Raw genomic sequence first — 6,436 nt, 5'->3', positions numbered from 1 at the left:
AGGGAGAGTGAGGCAGAGACTAAAGTATTGAAGGAGCTGAAAGGCTGATTGAGGCCTGGCGGGAGGGAGGGGTACAAAGAGTTTCCTCCACCCTGGAATACCCTCAGTGCACAGGGCCAGAAAAATGCCAAACAAAATTCTCTTTTTGCTTTTTCGTCTATCGGCTTGTGTCTCTCACTCGGTGCTTTAAAAACGTCAATAGTGCACCTGTGGGCTACCGTAGATTGTTTTGTTTCCTCAGCAGTAATGTGCTGTTGTGCCTGTGCACGTGGGTGTGTGAGTGGGAGAACTGTTGCACTTTTCTTTTGTTGCTCTGGTTTGTAATAAGCTGCTTCACTTGACTACATCAAAAGATAATGCTTCCATCCAACCCTTTAACGTGGTGTCCATCTAATTGGCTACATGTCATTCTTCCTCTCTTCATTCCTCCCTCCTTTTTACGTCTCTTTGTGCCTCTCTCGCATGGCGGCAGAATACCGCCACTGAAACAGACATGAATAATGAAAGAAGAGCGCCTGGTCTCTGTCTGAAAACGTTTTTAAATACCGTTCTCTTAATCTGCCGGCTCTTTTGAATATGCACACAAATGAACATCAGTCTGAAGCTGTACATCCACAGGGGGATAATGAGGGTCATGCAATGGAAGTGTGTGAGTGTGAATGGACGTGTTGGCCTCATTATAAAGTGGCATCATTAATTACACACACACACACACACACACACACACACACACACACACACACACACACACACACACACACACACACACACACACACACACACACACACACACACACACACACACGCACGCACGCACGCACGCACACACACGGCTCATTATACTGGACCTGTGTATCCTATTTCTTCTTCTCTGTTTCTCAGTATCTGTCTGTCTCTCATGCATACCATCACTATGCCCCCCCCCCCTCCTCCTGTCTCTTCTGGTGTTGGATCCGGTGGAGATCAGATGTGACACTGTGTTAATTGGTATCTGTTATGCAGGTCAGCGAGTATTGTGGTGAAGCCAGTGATCCATTTATAAGCTGAACTGGGAGACACAGTGGATTGACAGCTCTTTCTTTTCTGTCTTTCGCCCATGAAGTCACTTTAAACTGGTCCTTTTTATCTCCACAATTCATTTATCTGTTTTAGCTTCCTTCCCCCCTCTTTCTTTAATCAATGTTAGTCATCTCTCTCTCTTGTTTCCCATTGTGCCACCTCCCAAATTCTCTTTTTCCTTCATTCCAATTTTAGCTTTTCCACCTTCATCCCTTTTGCACACCTCTCCCTGTCACATGCATTCTCTTTTGTTCCTTCCACCCTTTCATTCATCTCCTCATCCCACCTCAGTCCCTGTGGCTTTTTATTGTTGATTCCTTTATTTGTTACTCTGGTCCTTCCTTCCCTCCTTGGCCTCATTTTTTGCTTTTATTTAGTTTCCCTCCATTCTTTATAATATCAATATTCCTACTTCCACCTCTTATCATCACTCACGGCGTATGACACAAGATGTAGCGTGACTACCACTAAACAGTCAGACTCACTTAGAGCCAGTCAGATATATTTAGATGCAGTCTTTATCTCTGCTCCCCTGCTTACGGCTGATATGGAATAGGATGGATTATCGGCGTAAGTACAGATGAGTTTTTTGCCGCAGCACTTTAATTTACTCATTAAATGTAGGCTCACTCACTTCGACGGAATTAATGATGGGATTTTTATTTTCTACTGGATTATTTGCAACGGTGAAACATGTATGGGAGCTCCAGTACACACATGCCTGTGTTGCAGTTTTGATAAAGTGTACTATTCACTTGTGACTGCTCTGCAACATTGCAGCTAAATGTTTGTGTGTCTTTTATTTATTTGTTGTGTACAATGCATAACATCCCTGAGCATTTTAACGGTGGCGATGTGAGGACTGAAAGTGGGTCAGACGGTTGCAAGATCGTCTGCCAAGAGCTTCCTTTAGAAAACCCTATCATATATGACACCATTTTCTGGCAGGAGATATATAAGAATTTGAGAGGACGTAAGGGAGTAGAGATAAGCAGTGCAGAGAGATGAGGTTGTTTATGGCATATGCAGTCAGGGCAGAAGCATGCGGGGACATGATACAAGCAAGCAAGCAAGCAAGCAAGCAAGCACATGACGTATGTACACACACACACTTGATTTATTGCATTTACATTTAAGAAGGTTACAATGTAAGAGAGTGGTGAAGGAAGGACACTTGTTTATAGGGTTTGATGTAAATACACGTAAGGGTAACACATACATCAAAACATGCATGCACCAAGGCTCCACACATCGACACACACAAACACACACATAGTCCCAGACCCAATTAGTCTGGTCTGATAACTGTGTCAGTGTGTTACCCTTTGCTAGGCCTGTAGGGTATCAAGGCCATGCGCTGTACCGTCTTACTCATGCATGTGAGGCCACAACCAGCAGGAAATCAGCGCACTCATGCTCAAATACAGCGCCCTATCCCCTCTCCTCTGCCTCCAGATGTAGATGAAAAGCACGAGGCCAAATGTACGAGCGAGTGTGTGAAAGTGTGTGTGAATATGTATGTGATTGCTGTCCGTCTGTATACGGGTGTTTGTCTTAAATCTCTACGTCTGGGTTTAGTGAGTAAGTGTGTTACCGCGTGTGCGCTCATGCGTGTAGGATTACAGGAGTATGTTGGTTCCATCTCCGTCTGTATCGGTTCACTCGTCAGTTAAAGCACGAGGAGACAGCCAGGCAGACACATCAAGAGTAATTGGGGAAGCAGAGAGGGGACGTACAAACTTTCCCTGCTTTGTAGAGTGCATCTTTAAGCTGTCACGCAAAAGCTTTGCGTCTAAGCTAAGTCAACTTTGGAGGAATATTTAAAAACAGTCTTATTTACAGACTCGTAGCGATGTCTGACTTTCAGGAATCGTTGGCCAGTCCACCGTTATGTCCTACAGACTCAAATATATCGTAAACTACTACAAGGATTTCAGCATGGCGTGACATTTCCTACAGACATTCATAGTCTCTCGAGGATAGAGTCGTACTCACATTGATTATCCGATGACTTTTCCTGTAGCGCCACCAGTAGTTTGACATTTGTGGTTTGGAGCGAAATGTCACCGGTTATTGAATTGATTGCCATGAAATTCGGTACAGATATTCATGCACCCCTTAAGATGAATTGCAAACACTTACGTGATCCCTTAACTTTTCATCTACTGACATGAAAAGGTCAAAATGTGGATTCGTCAGATACTTTGGTTTATGAGCAAATAACTGCAAAACTAACATTAACTTTATAATCAGCCTCACCTGTACTTTGTCTTTGGTGCGTATTAACAGACGTTAGCATACTGACACATGCAGAGCAGGGTTTCCGCTAGGATTTTTTCTCGCCGGTCAAATGTCCGGGCAGAATTTATTTTACCGGACTAATTTGAAACTTACCGGTCATATTTCAATAATAATAATAATAGTTGTGTAGCAGAGTTTCCGTTAGCAGGTAATTACCGGACTATGAGCAGATATGCTTCAGTTTAAAATTCAGTTCACGGGGCTCATTTTTATATTGCTTCAGTTTATAATCGTAACAGATCGAAAAATTCAGATTCATTTTTCAATAAATGATTCCACAAACATCAAACAACATAATTATTACATTCAAACAAACTACTTGTAGTAGATAACGTACATTATGCAGAAGTTTACATCAACTTTGAATAATAACACGGGAGAAACGGATCCTCTCTTTTCCCTCCCTCTCTCTCTCCTGACAGCCCGTCAGTTTCTCAAGCAGCTCCTGCAGCCCGCTAAACAGAGGGCGGGGCTTCAGGTGATTCTGCAGAGCTGCATGTCTTGGTCAGACTCAGCTGCTGATCTGATCTCTCTCTCGTCCGGTTACACTTCACTCGCGTTTATGTTCATATGGATCATATCCAGCTCTCCTGATCGGCCTTTATAGAGAGCACCGAGCAAACTATTAAGAGTGAATATCGGCCGATAATGACCGGCGGCCGATCGATCGGAGCCTCCCTAATTATTACCAGACATTTTGACCGTCAGGTTTTGAATTTACCGTTTTTTTATAAATTTTACCAGCTAAAAACCGGTAATTACCGGCTAACGGAAACCCTGATGCAGAGATGCTGAAATAGTAAATATTGGGCCGATAGCTGCTTAAAATCAGTGTGTTGTGAGCATCTTGGTGTGATAACGTTAGCGTTTAGCTCAAAGAAGTGTGGAGCTAGTGTGGTCCACACCCTAAAGGTTAGGTCTTAATTTAGGTGAGAAAGTAAAACTGGTTCATGTCAGACATATCCAATGAATCAGTGTGCTTGAAAAGCGAGCTCCTATAAAGCAGCAGTGGTCTTAAGAGGTGAGGCCAACCCTATAAAAGCGTCAGGCTCCTTGCTGGGCTAAAACAATGTAACATGTAGCTTGGTACAGGAGATTTATCACCCTATGTAGCCTGCGGGTTAACGAGACAGGGAGCGAGCATATATCCCTAACTCCAGACTGTATCCATGGAGAGAAATAGTTTCTCCCAACAGCTAAATGCCAGCACATTCTGGGTGTGGATGTTATTCTTAATTTCAAGCCACTTTGTCAGGTTGCGGGTCATGTTTTTGTCTGTACATGGCCTGGGACCCCTAGGTAGAAACAAGGAAATGCAGCTACTGACTCAGTGAAGCCCGCCTCAGAGAAATGTCAGACTGAGCTCCCAGCTGTGCCGGCAGACGGCTGACTGGCACACTAAGGCTGGTTATCTTTTGGGATCCGAAAAAGCTCGGTGTCTGGCTGGTCGACAAAAGACAGGATTTCTAATGTGGTTTAATAAGCCCTTGTGGGACTAAGGGTAATTTATAGTTGGTCCCAGGATGAAACTTTTAACAAGCGTTACACCATAGGAATATGACACCATCACTTTTAGATTTTTTTTGAATTGGTTAAACAGATTTTCCTCAACCGTGGGCCCTTAACTGAAATAAGCCTTTTGACGCTGAGATCTAGTATAGTCAATCCCTGTATATCCAGGAGGGCGATATTTTGGATATGACAATCTTTCCGTGTTAAAAAGGGATCCATATCTGACATGTAAGAACAAGTACAGCCTATATTGATCAGAGTGACAGTAAAAAGATTCCTGCCACCGTTTAAAGGCCGAATCCGTTATTCGAGAAACTCAAAGATGGAGGAAAGTCAGGATAAAAGCTCCAAATCCTCCGTGTGAAAAAGGTTCAAGAGGAGCTGGATTAGATGACAGGAGGTAGAATGACGGTGACAGAGCGACAAAGATAAAAGTGAATATACGGACAATAGGCTTTTGTGCTCTTCTGCAGCGGTAAATCAGTCCTGAAAAGAGGGTCAGCAGCTTCCCCTGGACAGCCACTCTCACCCACACCCACACACACACAGCAGCACAAATAGAGTCAAGCCTAAAATCAGCTCAGTCCACATTTTCTGTTACCTCCTGCAGTCACACACGAATACTCACTTGTACTCACTTTCTGGGCCACCAAAGGGAGAGAGTAAAAGAGAGACAGAGCGAGAGGAAGACAGAGAGATGCTGCCTTGCTGAGTGTGAGTCACGGACATGCTGACTGTCCTCAGGCATCAGTACACCATCTGCACCCCCGCTGCCTGTACGGACTCATCACACAGCTCAATGCTCCAAAGCCCCGGACACACACACACACACACACATGCAAACACGCCGAAACAAACAAGAATACAGAAATAAAAACGCACAAATCTGACACATATCTGAATGGACACATAACCTGAATACATCTGGACCACGTACTACTTTTATATACATACAAACCCTACCTCCTATCTGATAATCATCCACCCGGGCCTAACGCATGTGAATCATGCTAGAGTTTATATCAGAAAAAAACAACTGGCAGAATATTAAATAAGTTATTTTAAATTGAACAAAAAACACAGTTAGTGCACATGCTCAAACACAAATCCATCTTATTAATAATACCTCTATTATCGTTATTGTGAAGGAAAGTTCTGATCAGCAATGTGAATGGAAGAAATAGAAGACTGGAGTCCACTTTACATCAAACATCGGAGTTTAATTGAGAGTCTACGGCCGGAGCATTGGCAAGGTTTCCACACGACTTCCTCATGTCAATCCCAAGCCTAAAGGTTACACAGAAACACAGCGCAAATCTACACGGAGAATATAGGTGTGGCCTATATTCGCGCTCTTTCCATCCTAATCGATCACACACATGTTTAGAGACAAAGAAAGTCTGTTAAAGTCATCTGCGCAGTTGGCCACACTCCCCCACAGGAAGGCAGGACCTTTGACCTGTGCCCTGTTCTAAGTTACAGGCAGGACACATAGGAAAATACTACAATTCTCCCCTGCACAGATATCATTAAAATATTCTCTAACAGTTATTACTATGAAAAT

Source organism: Pseudochaenichthys georgianus, chromosome 22 (genome assembly GCF_902827115.2).
Source record: "Pseudochaenichthys georgianus chromosome 22, fPseGeo1.2, whole genome shotgun sequence".
Lineage (NCBI taxonomy): Eukaryota > Metazoa > Chordata > Actinopteri > Perciformes > Channichthyidae > Pseudochaenichthys > Pseudochaenichthys georgianus.
Note: the sequence above shows the minus strand (reverse complement) of the source record.